We start from the raw sequence: 20,623 nt of genomic DNA, 5'->3' as shown, positions 1-20,623 counted from the left end.
GTGGAGGCTAGAGGAATTGTTTACTTACGCCGGGATTTTGCCAAAGGGTGTGGCAAGTGCGTAGCGCTTACAGCAGGAAAATCTAAGGCGGCAGAGAATGAGTCGTGTGATGTAGGCGATGCCAAGTGTTACGTGAGTGGCAGATTTTACGTTTGTAGACTGAAAGCCAACAGCCCAAACGTAGATGAGGCTGAAAGGAAAGACAGCTATCTGGACCAAAGAAGTAACACTAGACAGCTACTGAAGTGCCTACCGATACCCAGGTGGGTAGTACCGGTAATATACCTCTCTGGTCGGTGGCTGGCGGTTAGGGAGGGTTCGGAGACAGAGGGAGGGTTTGGAGGCTACAGGGACCCTTTGGGGGCAGAGGGAGCATGTGGAGGCGGGGACTTACTTGATAACACATCGCATGACAAATACAGTGACACGTGGTTAGTAACGCAAGGTGTTATCATAGCGTGACAACAGACGCGGCCACGCATGCGCGCGAGAACACTCACGCACACAGGCGCCCCGACATTAGGTCACCCACTCGCACGCACACACTCACACGAAGCATCTGAAAGGCATAAAAAAGCAAGAAACGACTACAGCAGGATAAGAAAAGAGGAACAAAGAAACTATGAAAAGAATATTGTGAACAAGGCAAGAGACTATCCAAATCTTGTCTGCAAATCCATCAGGAGTATACTGTCAGTTACAGAGCAGCTAGTGAGGTTAAGGAACTCAGAGAGGAAAGTTTTAGAGGAAGATGTAAAGATACGCGGTGAGCTGTATGACATGGTCAAAAGTGTTTTACACTCTGGAAGACTGTAGCCCCAACACCAGTGATATGGAAGCGGGAGGAGGTCATGGAAAGCACTGAAATATCTAGATGGGAAATAAACAGAATACTAAAGGATTTGACTGATAAAAGGCTTATGGTTCTGTTATGGAATCCCCATGTGTGCTGAAGATGTGTGTAGATGCGCTTGACAAAGCACTTAAAGATGCCTCTGGAAAAAGACAAAGTGCCAAGGGAGTTGAAGAGAGCTACCGTCATGCCTGTGAACGAGATCGGAGACCGGTATGATGCGCTGAACTACAGGCCCGTGTACCCGACGAGCGTGACCTGTAATGCACTGGAAAGGTCACCAGAGAGCAAGTAGGTAACTCTTTTTTCCTGAGGAAAGCTTCCCAAGTCAGAGACAACATTGTCTCAGGGTAAAGAAGTCTTGTGTAACGAACCTCATAGATTTCTACGAGAAAGTGAGTTCCGTTATAGAAAAAAGGGAAAGTTCGGTGGATTGTTTGTGTATCTGGACTGCCAAAAGACATTTGACACTGTGCCACACAGGAGGCTGGAAGAAGTTGGATCTTCAAACAGGAATAAGGGGAAACTTCTTCGACGGACAGATGATTATTATCTTAGTGAAAGGGCAACACAGGACACTTGTTTTGGGATGAGGTCTCCAGTGGCATTCCAAGGGGTTCTGTCCTGGGACCATTGCGCTTCTGGATCTATGTGAACGACAAGCCAGATGGACTGGACTCGTAGATGAACACCTTTGCAAGTGATGCCAAAGATATAGGATATATGAAGCAAAGAGGAGTACATTAACTGACAAGAGGAACTAAACAAATTCTAAATTGGTCTAATGCATGGATGATTAAATCGAACCCAAGTAAATATAAAGATGGGATAAAGTGATAGAAGGCCCCAATATCATTGTTATCAAACAGGAAATAAGCTGCTGGAGAGGAACTTTTGATGTGGCATCGTCTCTAACCCGTCGCCCAAATCCGGCATTAAGAAAACCAGTGTCTGCTGGAACACAACGAGAGAGCATTCAAACATATAGTTAAGGAAATACTTAGCAAACTCTTCTCCTTGCCTTAAGCCAAAAGTAGACTGTGCTTCTCAAATTAATTCACTAAAGTTGTGATAAACACCAAAAAATGAAAGAAAAGGTCCAGAGGAAAGCAACAGAGATGTTACCTGAATTATGAGAGCTGTTACAGGGAAAGGTTGGAGTCCTTAAATTTGCCCATCATGAGTCATGGGTGACCTGATCACAACCTCTAAGTTTTTATGCCTGTGTCATGAAGTAGACAGTGAGCAGTGTCTCGAAAGATGTACCGTAAGCGTAAAGCAACCAGAGGACACATCATGAAATTATGCAGGAAACTGGCCAGAAAAGATGTAGAGAAGTATTTTTTCAGTACAACATAAGAGCAGTGGACGAACGGAAAACTGAGTTTAGAGACAGTGAATCTAGACAGCCGACAGAAGTTTAAAAAGCTGTGTGATGGTAGTCAGAGTTCGAGAGATGGGGCCCCACGAGTGTAAAGCTTCCCTCCCCCCGCACAGTACAAATGGGTTACTGCACACACTTACCAGGCAAAGCCCTACAGCCTACTCCCCCTCCAGCTCTCCCACCCACACAAACACATCGCCATACCCCCCCCCCAACTCAATCCCTCTTCCCACCTAACCGCACAAACACTACACCTTACTCCCGGTCGCCTCCACCCACACATTGATACACCACACCCCGCCCATCCTCCACCCACCCACCTACACATCACTACAGTACACTCCACCCACCACCCCTCCAACACCCCACACATCACTATACCACAATCCTACCCACCCACCACCCCACACATCACTACACCACACCCCCGCCCATCCTCCACCCACCCACCACTACACCCTACCACTCCCACCCTCCACCCACCCACACAAACACATCTAAGACACAGAATAAGAAAGATTTAAGACGCGATCAAAAATACGTAACTGGCTCATATATCCAGCGATGTAAAGACGTATTCCGGGGACATGAGCGACGCGACCTGCAGCCTTAAGATAAGGAGTCAGAGGGATGAGAGTCCCGGTGGTTGAGTGTGCGGTTGGTGCTGCGTGGTCCGGTGGAGCCACCACACCAGCGACCAGCCTGCCCCACAGGCTCTGTCTCGCTCGTCATTTTAACTACAATTTGTACCGTTAACCTGTGTTTATCTGCCTGTGTTTAGAGCAAGAAATGTGTGTATTTGTGTGTTTATGTGTGTGTGTGTGTGTGTGTGTGTGTGTGTGTGTGTGTGTGTGTGTGTGTCTGTGTGAGTGTATGCTCATTTGTGTGTTTGTGTGTGTGTGTGTGTGTGTGTGTGTGTGTGTGTGTGTGTGTGTGTGTGTGTGTGTACTTGTGTATACTCATATGTCCGTATGTGCATTTGTTTGTGTGTGTATGTTCATGTGTATGCTTGTGTGTTTGTGTAGGTATTTGTGCGCTTTCAAGTGTCTTGTGTTTGTGCACACGTTTGTGTGTGTATGTATGAGTGTGCTCGAGCATATATTGGATGTGTGTGTGTGTGTGTGTATTCCACATTTACCTATGTGTTTGTGATGTGTGATATAAGTCGTCAGTCTTCGAAGAGAGAGAGAGAGAGAGAGAGAGAGAGAGAGAGAGAGAGAGAGAGAGAGAGAGAGAGAGAGAGAGAGATGAGCTATTTGGGATTATCTATTTATCTTTACGGCGAGGGAGATGACCTCTCATGAGGCCTCCATCTCTGCACCAGTATTTAGTATCATACAGTTTCTTAAACATTTTCATACACTCTACATTAATTGTCTCCGCACAGCACTTGCATCACTGATCTATTACTGTAACGACACCATCGCGACTCTTCTTCACTCTAGTTGCTTCATTCCTTGTCCCCCGGTGGATCGGATCCTCCTTACTTCAGTCATACCACAATAAAGAAAGCTGGAATCATGTCTCCCGTTTCCCTTCTGTGTTTTCGTATCGCCACGTCTCTGGGTTGCTGTCCTCCTCCTCCTCCTCCTCCCCCTGTAGCACACCTCCCTTATTTTACAGACAGTTTTTGCTCCCCTCCGTTGGACCCTCGTGGCAAATTTATGTCTCCTCAAGTGGCGGGCGACTGAACCGGTGATGCATGTCTCTAATTTGGCTCTGATATAATGCTGTAAATATGTCCCTTAATTTTACCGCTCCATGTTCTGAATCCCTTGAGCTCAACGTAATGGCCTTTGAGGACGACGCTAAGGCCCTTAAGGGCGACGGTGCGGCTTTTGTGAACGGCGCTACGGACCTTGAGGGCAACGCTACAGCCCTTGAGAACGACGCTACAGTCCTTGAGCACTACACTAAAGCCCTTGAGAACCAGGGCGCGGCCCATGAGAACGACGACGCTAGTGCCCTTTGGAGTGAGTGACCGACTTGTTGAGCACGACGGTACAACCATTGAGCATGAAGGCTTATCCCTACAACCTGACCTTTGAGGGTCAGGTCAAAAGGTCCCTACATCATACCCAAGGGTCTTACTGTCGTGCTTAAGAGGTACAGTCATCTTGAAAGTCACTGTTGATGTTGACCTTACAGCCCTCAGATGATGAGGTCCTCTAGGAAACACAGTGTTGACCTTACATCTCTCCGTTGATGTGGTCCTCTGGATATATATATATATATATATATATATATATATATATATATATATATATATATATATATATATATATATATATGGGGCATTGTGTCAACCCATGAGAACATCTCACATGTAAAAAACTTGTAATTTGCTCATGCTGGGACATAGCCTGGCCTCGTATCACCGCGTTCATCTCCAATTTGCATTTAGTTGAGTTTCATTAGCCATATATCTGACCAACTCTGGAACCTGTCCAGATCTGTTTGTAGGCTGTCATGGGTGCTGAATAATTTCTCGTGTCTCTGAAGCAACACCCTGCACATGTATTCAAGGCATGATTCCAGTCCCGCTGGCAGGTCATTTCCATTGACCATGAATGGCAGAAGCCCCGAAGACTTAAGGTTTGAGAGTTAAATCCAAATACGTCAAGAGGCCTGAATGACCTGTCACCTCGGGTTTTGGAAGAGGTAATTTGTGAAGGAGGTTTTGCGTTGCTAAAGCTATTTAGTAAAGCAATATCAGAGAAGATTATTACTGAAGACTGAGGCATAGCAAAGCTTGTTTTACTCCTGAATTTAAAAATGATGATAAGAAATGTATACTTGATTACCATCCAGCCGGCCTTACCATCATACCAGAGAGAGTAATGGAAGATATTATTTACGTAAAGCTTACAAATGGCGTAGAAGAGAAGAACTTCATATGGAAAAGTGATCATTTTGTTTTTCCACACAACAGATTTGCCAATTCTGTTTGGAAAGTATATAACTGGGATACAAAAGAGGCATCTGATGTGAATTTCTAGCTTTGAAAGATCTTTTATTAAGTCCACACAAAAAAATCTACGTAAAATTAAGACTTGTGTAGTTGGTACAGTAGTATATAGTTGCGTCGGTGACAGGCCGGGGAAACACGGTGAGTTGTAGTAAACAAAGAAGCTTCCAAAGTCTTAAATATAACTAACATGGCACCACAAGGGTCATTGTTCTTAGCCCAGTCCTTTTTACTCTGGATGAAATCATTCAGAATTTAGTACGTCTACAGAAGTCTCTGTTGACGATGCAAAAAGAATGAAACGCTGGAACTACATCAAGAAAAATCTTAAAAGTTTCTAGTAAGATCATATCTTGAATATGCAGTACAGTTCTGACGTCCAGATCATCAAACGTACCAAAACAAGCTTAGGAGAAGTCAAGAAAAGGGTACAAAAGTAACACCAAGCCTCAGAAAGAAGCCATATGAAGAGAGTATACAGACAGTGAAACTATTTTTCCCTTTCAGAAGCAAAAGTACCTAAGTGATTTATCAGGTGGATTCATAAGCGAGATCATTTTTTTTTCAATTCAGTACAGATACAGTGCTCGAAGTAGCCCAGTACCCAGCATCAACGGTCTGCATCAATGGAGGGAACAGGTTTCATAATGATGCAGGTAAATAGTTCATTACAAATAAGGCCATTACATACTAGACTGAGCTGCTTGTTAATGTCATTGCTAGAACAACAGACTCATTGAGGGCGAGACTAGAGCATTGTTCCGTGTGGGTAAGTTATCGCTGGCTGGAGAGAAAGGAAGTTCCCTCGCTCATCATTCTTCACTGGAAGCTTGAGGCAGCCCTACAGGTCCTTCTGTTGTCGGTTTCTTCTGTGTTATGTGTTTATGTGTCTGTGTCTGCTTGTATGATTCTGTGTATGTGTCTGTGTGTGTGTGTGTGTGTGTGTGTGTGTGTGTGTGGGTGGGTGTACATGCGTGTGTCCGATTGTCTGTGCATGCATGTGTATCTGTGTGCCTGTAGGTTTGTCTGTCTGTGTGTCAATACACGTGTGTGTTTCTGTCCCTCTGTTTGTTTGCCCATAACTCTCTCTCTCTCTCTCTCTCTCTCTCTCTCTCTCTCTCTCTCTCTCTCTCTCTCTCTCTCTCTCTCTCTCTCTCTCTCTCTCTCTCTCTCTCTCTCGTCAACTCTTATGGGTTACATGTTTTTGGCACTTGGTGTTCGAGATTTACTCTCATGTTTTGTTTATCATACAACCTTTTGATTATCCCAGTTCTACCATCTACCTTCACCATCGTTCTGACTACCTTCTCCATCATTCTGACTACATTCACCACCGTTCTGACTACCTTCTCCATCATTCTGGCTACCTTCACCATCGTTCTGACTACCTTCTCCATCATTCTGACTACCTTCACCACCGTTCTGACTACCTTCTCCATCGTTCTGACTACCTTCACCATCGTTCTGGCTACCTTCTCCATCGTTCTGACTACCTTCTCCATCGTTCTGACTACCTTCTCCATCACTCTGACTACCTTCTCCATCATTCTGACTACCTTCACCATCGTTCTGACTACCTTCTCCATCATTCTGGCTACCTTCACCACCGTTCTGACTACCTTCTCCATCATTCTGGCTACCTTCTCCATCGTTCTGACTACCTTCTCCATCATTCTGGCTACCTTCACCATCGTTCTGACTACCTTCTCCATCATTCTGGCTACCTTCACCACCGTTCTGACTACCTTCTCCATCATTCTGGCTACTTTCTCCATCGTTCTGACTACCTTCTCCATCATTCTGGCTACCTTCACCATCATTCTGGCTACGTTCTCCATCGTTCTGGCTACCTTCACCATCGTTCTGACTACCTTCTCCATCACTCTGACTACCTTCTCCATCATTCTGGCTACCTTCACCACCGTTCTGACTACCTTCTCCATCATTCTGGCTACCTTCACCATCGTTCTGACTACCTTCTCCATCATTCTGGCTACCTTCACCATCGTTCTGACTACCTTCTCCATCATTCTGGCTACCTTCACCATCGTTCTGACTACCTTCTCCATCATTCTGACTACCTTCACCACCGTTCTGACTACCTTCTCCATCACTCTGACTACCTTCTCCATCATTCTGGCTACCTTCACCATCGTTCTGACTACCTTCTCCATCATTCTGGCTACCTTCACCATCGTTCTGACTACCTTCTCCATCAATCTGACTACCTTCACCACCGTTTTGACTACCTTCTCCTTCATTCTGACTACCTTCTCCATCGTTCTGACGATCGTTGTCATCATTGTTACTACCCCCACTGCTCCAGGTCTTGTGTATGCGTGTTCCAGGGATGACGAGAGTGAGAGCTCATCATACTCTCCGGGGAGAATAGTGGTTAGGTCAGCTGGAGGTAACTGAACAGTCGATAAATGAGGCTCGTCCGCAGCTTTTGAAGTTCGCTTGAGATGCTGATAGTGTATGATGGTGTGTGCATGCCTCTGTTATGTGTGTAAAGATAATGATCAGTATAATAATGATAATAGTAATAATGATAATAATGATAATAATAATAATAATAATAATAATGATAATAATAATAATAATAATAATAATGATTTTTTTTTTTTTTTTTTTTTTTTTTTTTATACTTTGTCGCTGTCTCCCGCGTTTGCGAGGTAGCGCAAGGAAACAGACGAAAGAAATGGCCCAACCCCCCCCCCATACACATGTACATACACACATCCACACACGGAAATATACATACCTACACAGCTTTCCATGGTTTACCCCGGACGCTTCACATGCCTTGATTCAATCCACTGACAGCACGTCAACCCCTGTATACCATATCGCTCCAATTCACTCTATTCCTTGCCCTCCTTTCACCCTCCTGCATGTTCAGGCCCCGATCACACAAAATCCTTTTCACTCCATCTTTCCACCTCCAATTTGGTCTCCCTCTTCTCCTCGTTCCCTCCACCTCCGACACATATATCCTCTTGGTCAATCTTTCCTCACTCATTCTCTCCATGTGCCCAAACCATTTCAAAACACCCTCTTCTGCTCTCTCAACCACGCTCTTTTTATTTCCACACATCTCTCTTACCCTTACGTTACTTACTCGATCAAACCACCTCACACCACACATTGTCCTCAAACATCTCATTTCCAGCACATCCATCCTCCTGCGCACAACTCTATCCATAGCCCACGCCTCGCAGCCATACAACATTGTTGGAACTACAATTCCTTCAAACATACCCATTTTTGCTTTCCGGGATAATGTTCTCGACTTCCACACATTTTTCAAGGCTCCCAAAATTTTCGCCCCCTCCCCCACCCTATGATCCACTTCCGCTTCCATGGTTCCATCCGCTGACAGATCCACTCCCAGATATCTAAAACACTTCACTTCCTCCAGTTTTTCACCATTCTAACTCACCTCCCAATTGACTTGACCCTCAACCCTACTGTACCTAATAACCTTGCTCTTATTCACATTTACTCTTAACTTTCTTCTTCCACACACTTTACCAAACTCCGTCACCAGCTTCTGCAGTTTCTCACATGAATCCGCCACCAGCGCTGTATCATCAGCGAACAACAACTGACTCACTTCCCAAGCTCTCTCATCCCCAACAGACTTCATACTTGCCCCTCTTTCCAAGACTCTTGCATTTACCTCCCTAACAACCCCATCCATAAACAAATTAAACAACCATGGAGACATCACACACCCCTGCCGCAAACCTACATTCACTGAGAACCAATCACTTTCCTCTCTTCCTACACGTACACATGCCTTACATCCTCGATAAAAACTTTTCACTGCTTCTAACAACTTGCCTCCCACACCATATATTCTTAATACCTTCCACAGAGCATCTCTATCAACTCTATCATATGCCTTCTCCAGATCCATAAATGCTACATACAAATCCATTTGCTTTTCTAAGTATTTCTCACATACATTCTTCAAAGCAAACACCTGATCCACACATCCTCTACCACTTCTGAAACCACACTGCTCTTCCCCAATCTGATGCTCTGTACATGCCTTCACCCTCTCAATCAATACCCTCCCATAATAATGATAATAATAATAATAATGATAATGATAATAATAATAGTAATAATGATAATAATGATGATAATAATGATAGTAATAATAATGATAATAATAATAATAATAATAATAATAATAATAATGATAATAATAAAGATAATGATAATTATAATGATAACCATAATGATAATGATGATAATGTGATGGTAATATGAGGCAGCTCCTGATTACACCCAGCTACTGGTCAAATGAGGCAGTTCCTGCTTACACAATTGAATGCAAATGAATACAACTGAATTCAAACAGCAACAGGCCACTGGGCCCTGGCGAGGCTGTTCGTGATAGTGGAGGAGAACAGAAACTCATCGATGAATGTGGTAGGAGTAGAAAGACTGATAGATTTTTCAAATTTATCTTATAGTTAGGGAGATGCAAATACTGTCAATCGTGTTTGCTTAAACATATTCATAGTATTGCTTTCAACTACTGTAATTGGTAAATCTTTCCCTACGTTAACAGGCCTGTTGAGGAAGTAGTACTTCGCCTCATTCGAGGATATGCCCATTACTACGAGCGACATCAGACGAATCTATCTTGAAGTAGCTCGTTAGATCGATATGTGAACCTTGAATGATTTTGCATACTTGTATGAGACCACCTCTGATTTTTTTTTCTATTCGACTTTCACAGGATTTATTTCTCGGACCGAGAATTAGCTTGGTTGCTCGCCTTTGTATTTTCTCCATTCTTTCTGAGTCTTCAAGTTTCAGTTTCTGTTGTAGATATATTTCCGCGAATACAGTGCAGCCAATTATCACCATCACTGATATGTTTAAGATAGAGAACCGGTCTTCCATCATGTCATCTTTCCTTTCATTTCCCGATTGTTTAGGTAATGACTCACTTCCAACATAACCATAAAACTATTTAGGGTTTCTTCTGCTATTTTCAGCAATGCTCGTTTTCTACTGACTTTCCTACTTTGACCTGTAAAGTCTCTTAGTTTCTCACCGCAGAGTTACGTTATCTACTGTGTCATGTTGGTGACTTGTCTCTTTCAGTGTCTGATGTGTTGCCTTCTTAGATAGGAATTCTCACCACTCGAATATCGATATGGTAAAATCTTCCATTATGACTGAATCTCGTACATTGCCAATTTCTGCCAAAAGATCATAAAATTTTTCGTTTGCCTCTCTTGTCTGATCTAGGGAACTATAAACTAATCCTGCTGTTTCTTTCTTTGAAAGTTTATCTTTGATTTCAACGAAACTGGAGATGATTTTATCAAAAGTCACGACATTTTAGCACGGGATAAAGATGCGCTTTAACGAAGAGCAAGACACCACCGCCTTCTGGATTTTCCGAATTGCTGTTGTAGATAGAGTGTCCTGGCATCACATATTCGGCGTGGAAATCTTTATTTTTGATATCTAACCAAGATTCTGAAATGCCAGTCATATAATCATCTTCCAAAGTAATTGCTTCTCTGACAATGTTTTACGAACGCCCCATACAGTAACATAGAATATTGTGTTATATGACAGACTTTTCGTCATTGGCACGTGTGTGTGTGTGTGTGTGTGTGTGTGTGTGTGTGTGTGTGTGTGTGTGTGTGTGTGTGTGTGTGTGTGTGTGCAGCAGTGATGATGGTCCGAGCGTTTATGCACAAAAAAGTGACTTTCTGCAGCAATTTGTGAGCATCTTTGAGAATCATTTTCCTTAGTCTGGTTACTAGCATGTGTCTCATTAATCGCATGAAGCAGCTCCTGCTTACACCCGACCATTGGTCGTATGGGGAAGCTAGACCTTCTTGAGCCTAGATGTAGAGAGTCCAGGTATGTGTGTGTATGTATGTATGTATGTGTGTGTGTGTGTGTGTGTGTGTGTGTGTGTGTGTGTGTGTGTGTGTGTGTATATGTGTGTATGTATGTATGTGTGTGTGTGTGTGTGTGTGTGTGTGTGTGTATGTATGTATGTATGTGTGTGTGTGTGTGTGTGTGTGTGTGTGTGTGTGTGTGTGTGTGTGTGTGTTTGTATTTTTTGTGTGTGGCGCATGTGCAGTACTGTATTTACGTGCTTGTTTATTAAAGCTTATCGTGAACCGTCGTTTTCCTTACGATAGATTTTCTTGGTTAGATAGGTTATGTGAAGTGCCACTTACAGTGCCGTATAGTGCGGGCTACCCAATTGGAACACCATCTAGTCCTGTGTCTCGCAAAGTGTAGTCTCTTGGACACATTCTTTGAACACACTGTTCAGCTGTCGACCTCCCTGACCCAGAGAACGTGACCTTATCTGCTGTCAGCATCGTCTGAGTAACACTATCTCTAACATTCACTGAAAGAAGATGACTGGGAGAAACCTTTCGTGGATCTGTTTTGGAAAACATGTAGGGAAGTCCATACTTGCTACACACAGGGAACGCAGGCAGGGAGGATAGGACGAGACTATACCTACTACTACTACTACTACTACTACTACTACTACTACTACTACTACAACTACTATTATTACTACTATTACTACTACCACTACTACTACTACTATTATTACTACTACTACCACGACAGACACACACACACACACACACACTCACACATGTATGTCTACGTTGGAAAGTGTCCATGATGAACTATTCTTGTATACACGGCGTAAGTATGATTTGTTTAGTCATTTTGTATCGTCATGGGGACTCATTAACTGCATTCCCGAATTTTCCTATATTGTGATGTAATGCCCGTTTTCTCATTGAACCAATACGTCAAGAAAGGGAATTGTACCATGAATTCGTATGTGAATTTCAGCACTGAACGTTCTTCCAAAGCTTGTTGCAGACGCTGCAGATGTTCTTCATTACTCACAAGAAACATATATGTCATCCACATACCTACAGTAGGGTATAAACCTTCATTTTGGAGGACGGTATTTTCAACTTTACACGTACGAAATGTGACCTTCAGCGAGGTTGAATCACCATAATGCAATCCCGTCGAAGAATTTTCTCATTACTAGGGAGTCCATCCTTTCCCTGCTACTGGCTGTAGCGCACCCTTGAAGCTACAGAAGCCCCTTGGAGGATGAGTTCCGGGTTTACATAACAAAAGTGATACTGATGATAATAAAAATGATTATGCTATGTATATATACTTCATTTATTGTATTGCACTTAACCGCCGTCTCCCGCGTTAGCCAGGTAGCGCAAGGAGACAGACGAGGAATGGCCCAACCCACCCACATGTACATACATAAACGCCCACACACGCTCATATACAGACATATTCATTTCAACGTATACAGACGTGTACATACACGGACATATACATATATACACATGTACATATACATACTTGCTACCTTCATCCATTCCTTCATATATATATATATATATATATATATATATATATATATATATATATATATATATATATATATATATATATATATATGTGTGTGTGTGTGTGTGTGTGTGTGTGTGTAGGATGTGTTATACTCATGGGTGGGTTAGATCTCTCCTTTCCTTGGTTCATCTGTCTTTGTTTTCTGTCTGCATTTACTGAAGTGAATATTTCTAGTCGTGTTTCGTTACATGTCCACGACAGTGACCTACATCTACCTACATAATTGTCAGATTTGATTGAATTTTTTCTCTTTCCTCAGATCTTGTTCCGGTCACATGCCCACCCGTATAGGATGATCAGTGTCGAGTTTTCTCACCTTGAACGATACACCACTATCGTTGAGGTAGGCACAAACGTCTGTCACACTGTTATATCTTTAAGGTTCTTCCCTCCATAGCCTAGTCACACGACTAGTGACCGTCACGCACGTCACGTCGCAATCTTAAGATATCGTAGGACCGGGTACAAGGACGATATCGAGATCGTATGAAGTAGAGAGCGGGAGGAAGCCCCTTCCATCACAGCCCCCATAATCCGTCCACCATTGCTGTTGACGTTATTACCATCCGCCCAACGATTCGCTCCGAGGCGTGATAATTCACACTCGGGGCGTGAACATTCACACCTTCCCGCCAATCATAGGGAGAACTTATGGCGTGACGGCCAATGAGCGACTGCCACGTAGGTGTTTTTCACACCAGTGGCGCGAGGTCTCACGCCCCGCCGCCTTGTGTCTTGATGTTGTTGACCAATCAGAGGCCACCCTCAGGATTTCCACCCCGGTACAGCTCTCCATTAGAGGCAGCACAACCACACGCGCTCCGTATCGACACGTTCGCTATAGTTCTGCTACTTCTGGCAATGGCTGCCTCCCGGGATTTCTATGTGGCCGTTAGTACATAGATCGTCGACTCGGGATAAAGTTACAGGGTTCGAACTCCGGTAGATCGTAAGTCGTAATGGTCAGTTAACAACAGGGTAATTAGTATGAGTTATTGATTATCATTTGTATCGTGAGGGTCATGAGAACTCGGTTTTATCGTCATTTGTAGCGCTTCCAGTTCCACCGTTATCGTAGTTTCTATATCAAACCTAAATATATGAAGAGATTAAAGATATACTGTCGACGGAAGTAAGTGGAAATTAGTTATTAGTGATTAGTTAGTTACTCGTGGTTTTTATGTCTTCGTCAGATAGAGATTTTCAACAGCACCACCTCTGGTAATAGAGGCAGTGCCACAACCTTGTCTACTTCTCACCATCACATCACATGTTCTGACTCTGTGCTCCAGTCACCCACCAGAACACATCTCCTCAGTCCCCCATGATATCGCTAAACCATTCAGTTTCACTCACACATCGAAGTGCCCTCCTTGTTAACCATTCGCTCCATTCATCCGTCAGATCACCTCTCATGGTCTCAGTCACCCATCGAAACTCACCTTAACTTTTCTTCCTCCATCTTCTGGCTCCAATCATCGTTTTGTTCTCCCCGTTCATTCAGACGTTCATGTCTGCCAAATCAACTTCCGTGAAAGATGCACGTGGCCTCGATCGTAGGGAAGTGTGCCAGCAACTGCCTGTGCAGGATATGTGACTTCGTATAACTGAATGAATTGTGAGAGGCTGGAAGCGGTACATGGTTTAGCGAAGAGTAGCTTAGATATGTAGTTTTGTGCGAGACATAGTCCATGGGTACTGGAACCCTGTGCTGGATTGAGAGTTGTGAGGTTACCCGTGTTAGACGGCGAAGATGTCTATGAAACTGAAAGTACGGGACTCATGGTGGAGAGAACTACTTGTTAAAGATGGCTGACTGTAAGTAACCTTCAGAGCATTGGTCAGAAGATTCAGATGTGATGGCTACAAAATGAGTGCCTTGCGGTGACAGAGGTGACGGGAAGTTTCAGAAGGGAAATATAAACAAAATGATACCTGGATCCAGTGGTGGCGTTCGTCATGATGCGTGACGTTAGTGGCTGGTGAGAGTGAAGGGTGGATGAATATTACAATGATGGAAGGATACGTGGATGATGTTCATAGATGGGGATAAGAGATGTACACACGTACTGTCATTACCAGAATGGTTCTACATATATGATACATAAATATGGGGAAGACGGGAAGACAAGAGTATGACTGACATGTTTTTGAGAAGATAGATTATGATGTGAGGGTCATATGAGGATATTAGCAGGTCTTATAACAGTAACATGCAGGCTAACAAGGCACTCTCATCAGGAACAGACACGATAAAAAGGCATGAAAGATAAAAGTTGACAAAGTTTGGGGAAGAAAGTGTAAGAGTTTGTTCAAAGATGATTACATGAGAGGCTGAAAGACATTGATGGAATGGTACAAGGTGAGGAGGTTATGTGGAGGCACTTAAAGACTGCTTAACGAAAGGCTGACACAAACGTGTGTGGGGCTAAGATGGAAGTCACGTTTAAGGAAGTTGGTTAACAAAAAAATGGAAGATGCAAAATCTTAAATATATTGATGAACACACGGCAAAACGAAGAATATGAAGCCTTGAATAAAGAGTTGAATTGTTGTTGCGTATGAGTATAGAAAAGCAAATGTGGATATGGAAAAAAATTAAATAAAGATCTAATTGAGAATAACAATCCAACAGTCCGAGGCTGCTTTTCCTCTGCATTGTCGTCTAGACTTCCAAATATAATCACGATAATCGTTTCCGCTCCAAGAGTGGTGGCTGTGTTTACTGTAGTACAAAAACATATTTCTCGCCTCGTGGATCATGAGTCTTCCAACTTTGATGCCATGTGGCCTAAAATCTCTCTACTTTCTATAACCTTGCTTTTGTGCTTCGTTTATTTCCCTCCTAATTCCTCCAGCTATGTACAACTCTTCGTCTATGTCACTTCTTGCCACGAAGTTCTGTTGTCTTATCATCCACGCGCTGAAATCCTCTACGGAGGGGATTTCTATGTGCACCACAAGGATTGCTGATCCTGGTAAAACCGAAACCTATTCCTTTTCTCCGTAACGATCAAGAACAATTGGCCAAACACCCTACAGAGTTCCCGACCGTCACGACCACCCGTCTAACACTTGACCTCTTTTTAACCTCTAAACCCTCTCGTTTAGTGTCCTCTGACCACACACCCTCCTCGACGCGCCGACTTTGGCACTTTGGAAGTGCTCAGCTTCTTGTTTTATTTATTGTCTGGATAAACAGAGATAAAGCATTTCAGTGAGAGCATATCTAGTGGTAGATGTAGGCCAATATAGAGCGCACAGTGGGTAAAGTACATGACACAGGAAGGTGACAGGTGGGCTTCGGCTGGGACCTAAGGTCCCAAAGTCTTCTAAGGGTACAGTAGTCTAAGATCCATCAAAAACGTGATACATAATCACAGGATAATGAGTGACAGTCTGTGTAATACAAAAGTAAGTTTAGATCTGTCATACAGAGAGAGCGTGGCGACCATTTGTTAACACTGATAACAATAAGACAGATCAAAGATACATAAGATATTGGGCATATACTTACAGGATATACAGGCATCGGGCATGTTGTTAACAATGACAGTGATAGAATAAAGATTAAGGTACATTACACGCTGAGTATTGTAATTACAGAACGTGCTTGTACTGGGCATGATTGCACCAGGTGTTTACACAGCTCAATGCATGACGAATTTGGGATATAGTGTCAGACAGTCTTTCAGGATGTTGCTATCAGTAAAGCGATTGCAAAGCTGTCTAAACAGTAAGCCTTGAGGTCTGAAATCAATGATTTTGGAACACTCGCTGTCCTAGTTTATGCTCATCAGGTGCTGATCCTAGTCGACTTTTGGAATGTTCAGGATCATAGAAACTCGCGACTTGCCACATGTACCTGTACCTTATTCGTATTCTGGCAGTTACAGGATCACATTGTCTCTGTGGTCATCCTTGCACAGCTTTTTCATTGACTTTTCCTGGAATGGATAGAGCATCTCTGGTCGGAATGCCTCGTGTTGTGCTGAACGCATAGCGAAGGTTATCTTCGCTGGGACAGGAGTCTACATCTCATCTTCATAGAAGTCCTTTTCTCCTTAACCATGGTTTGATCGCTCTTGCTTTGATGCCTGTCGGATCAGGGATGTTACGTACAGGATCATGAAATTCTTACCTTCCCCAGACAGCCACTCTGCTTTCATATCTACTCGTAGTCCTTAGCCCTTAACCATAAGCAAATACATAACTTCTGCAGTTCAACCTTTCCTCCTCTTTTCCTCCATGAGCAGTCTATTGTTAATTCTCCAACTGGTAAAGCTGCTCTTTTTGGCACCTTGTTTTCCTCTCGTTCAACCTGGGATGATTCAGATTCTAATCCTTCACTCCACCCCCTCCCTTCTGCAGTTATTTTCTGAACGTATTCTCTTCTCGCGTAGAGTCTTCCAGCTACTCTCCCAGATCCAGATGGACAGGGCGTATGGCCCAGGTAGCATAACCTTCAGGTTCTGAAGGAGCGTTCCTCTGAGCTGGCGTCAATCCTTGCTCACCAATTTCGTCTCCGCTTAAGTATGGAACGCTGTTCAAGCTGTGGCTCATCTCCCACCTCTCTGTTGACTAATATGAAATCAAAAGGCTTCCGTCTTATTAATTTTCATGGTGTCAGCTCCCTTCAACTTTCCCTTTCCGTTCGCCGCGATGTTTCCTCTCTCTCCGTTTTCTATAGGTATTATTTTGATAATTGTTCTCGAGAATTGTCTGCATGTACCGCCAGCCCTAAGGTTTGGACCCGTGGCACGCGTTTGGTTGTTGTTTCCTATCATAGCTTCTGTGTGGAGACCAACCAATCGAGGATTAGCCGTGATGATGACTCCTTCCCTCGAACAGCTAAGCTGTGGAATTTCCCTCTTTCTTTTGTCTTTCCCTCTTCATACAACCTTTCTTCCTTTAAAAATCAGGCCTACAGGCACCTGCGGAGCTATAATCAATTTCTGCTTTCTATCCCTCTTACTTTTTTCTTTCACCCGAGATGGCCTTGACTGGGGCATGTTACTTGCCCGTGTCATGTCCGTCACTAGAAAAAGCGTATATGCGTGGGAAAAAGAAGGTTGTACAATGCGTAACGAAGTACTTCGTAAGCTTGTAGGAGCTGGAGAGGATACGTTAAAAAAGTGGTTAGTGATGATGGTATGACAGAGCACTTTTTAAACTTGCACTTAGTCCAGTATTGGTTTTTTTTACTATTTCTTAGTCGATAGAAAATGAAGGGATACGTTGTTCCTTGAGTAATTTCCATAGCATATCATCCACATGATTCAAACTGCCTCACACACGAGGATGACCGGTGTAAACTGCTAGTTCTTCGTGTAATGGTTGAAGTTTCAGGTAAACGTTCTTATATTGTCGTACTTCAGCAAAGTCTCAGTTTCATGCTTCATGAAACCCACCCGGAGATCACATCATTTCCATGGAAGTCATACATGATAAGAGTAAAGTCTTCTTTGGAACTTTATTTCTTTTTTATTTTGTTTTATTTTCATATACGGTGAATGCAGGGACCTAGGAAAGCGTCACCTTTGAAATCTGTGTATCACAATGTTCAGGAGTTTAGCTGGTACAACAAATGTTCTTGGAATGAAAGCCAACGTGCCCAGAAACAAGTGACGAATATTGAAAGGAGAAAACAAGGAGCCGTAAATGTACCAACTTGAAATAAAACGTTTGAGGACGTGAAAACATTTCAGGCATATAGGAAATTGATTTCTCTGCACTGGAGGGTGTAATACGGGAATGAAGATTGGAACTGCAGTGGACGAAGCAGCTTGCGACAGAGAAAATAGGCTACTCATAATTAACCTTGATCAGAAACTGACGATATGGATAGTAAAGAACTAAAAATGGATCATAGTATGGCGCAGAAACATGGATTTTTCAAACAGAAGATAAAAACTATCATAAAGCTCTGAAATGTAGCCCTGGAACAGAAGGAACATCAGTACAACGAAGTTTGACGTGAAATGGAAGAGGGAAGGAGTTTACTCATAATAGCCCCACACAAACAAAAGAAATAGATGAGACATACGTTGCAAGGAAGAGGTCTGGTGAGAGATGCGACAGAAGGAAGGTATGAGGGCAAGAGGCCACGAGGGAGGAAGGGGAAATCTTTGCTTTATGACCTGTAGGTCGGCAGAAGTTGTTACGACATGAGCAGGAAAGCTGAAGACTGAGAAAAGTTTAGGGGGGAGTTAAATCCACAACGCCAGACCTGCTAGCAGCCAGAACACCGTTCAAAAGAACATATAAGAACAGGTATGTAAGAACCGCGTTACCTGTGACACTAACAAGGACATCACTGTCTACTGCAGGCCATCATGTCTGAGTGTATTTCTTCGTTCGTGCCTCGTACAGCGGCCATAACTCCGACATGGAAGCGTTATCGACAGATAGTGACGAGCCTAGAGGGATGGACTGTCCCAGGGCTCGAGATTTTTGTTAAAATCTTTAGTCAGAATATTACCTCAGGGTACGGGAATGGACACTGACTGTGAATGCTGACAGTGTTGGGAAATAATGCAAGGATGGTGACCAGGCTGACAGTAGGGGCTGACAGTGTTGAAGAATACTGATGGAATGATGAACAGGCTGACTCTATCGGGGCGACACAAGCTGGTGTGGTGACCAGGCTGACGGTGGAGGCTGACCGTTTTAAAGGAACACAGCTGGGATGGTGACCAGGTTCAGGCTAGGTGAGTACCGTCTGGAAACACGGTTAAAACGGAAACCGTTACAACGTTTTTAGATTGAACTTGATAGGTTTAAACTAACGTAAGGTCCTCAACCCTTCCCTCCTACTTCTTGACCTTCCACCCTTCCCACCCACTCCTTCTTGACCGTCCATCTTTTTCACCCATTCCCTCTTGTCCTTTCACCCTTCCCACCCACTCCTTCTTGGCCCTCCACCCTTCCCACCCACTTCCCCTTGACCACGGGCACAAACATATTTCTGGCCACCGAAACTGAAAAATTGAATAATTATGTATCGAGTGTCATAAAGTACCTGGTCTAGACGATATTTTCCTCAAAATACTGAAAGAGTTTAGCTGGGAAATAAGTTTTTTCGATCTCTGAAATACTCAACAAATCATTGCAGTAAGGGAAAGTCCTAAATGGCCGGAAACCATCCAGGGCAACACCGATTCTTCGTAGAAATATGATAAAAAATCCATCTGGAACTACCACCCTGTCAACCTTTCTTTCGTTCCACGAAAAGTGTTCAAGACAATAATCTGAGACGGAATCGTTGAACTGCCAGAAGATAATGTGATGATATCCGACCATCAACATGAGTTTCGGAATAAACGATCATGTCTCACAGATCCAATGGTCTACTTTTGTCCAGATATAGGAAGTGGGACTCCATGATATGCTACGATATTATTTACTTGAACTCTCGGAAAGCCTTTGATGATAACCAAACCAGCTTTGCTTTACCATCCCCGTTTATAGGTAAGGTATTGCTGGCAAACAGACGTTTCCCTCTACCGTAACCATCCCACAGATCTAGTATATACTCAACTCCCTCGTCCCCTAAGATATTCTGTGTCCTGTTACAAATACCTGGCATTAAACTCAGAGTGACAGTTCCTATGTCAAACCTAGGAAGAAATCCTACTAGGACAACCTTTCTTCAACTTTCTTTAAGCTTTGTGGTAATTCTCCCATACTTCTCAGGGCTCTCTTCTGATCTACCCTAGGCCACGTTGTTGGTGCCCCGCCTCAACATGACTACGCTATCTTTAGCGGTGTCCCTACCTTTGCCCTGTACTTTGTGTATTAGGTCCTCTATCCTCACCCCCGAGTAACAGTCTCCTCCCAGTTTTATTGCTACCACAAAACTCACTAAAGAATCTCCAACAAGGATGAGGCAATGATATTCATCCATTTCTTAGCACTTCACAATTGTATCGTTTGATTCGTTTCCGATATCATT

At 43.4% G+C, this 20,623-nt stretch overlaps 1 long non-coding RNA gene across 1 annotated transcript in view; it reads left to right on the top strand.

The window, feature by feature from the left end:
- LOC139761369 (uncharacterized) overlaps positions 1–20,623 on the top strand; it is a 283,732-nt gene that overhangs the window by 151,597 nt on the left and 111,512 nt on the right. The window contains exon 3 of the long non-coding RNA XR_011715505.1: positions 12,929–13,012. This is a non-coding gene — a long non-coding RNA (uncharacterized lncRNA). The remainder of the gene's footprint in view (positions 1–12,928; positions 13,013–20,623) is intronic.

This window comes from Panulirus ornatus, chromosome 3 (assembly GCF_036320965.1).
Source record: "Panulirus ornatus isolate Po-2019 chromosome 3, ASM3632096v1, whole genome shotgun sequence".
Lineage (NCBI taxonomy): Eukaryota > Metazoa > Arthropoda > Malacostraca > Decapoda > Palinuridae > Panulirus > Panulirus ornatus.
This window is presented reverse-complemented; position numbering and strand designations above follow the sequence as displayed.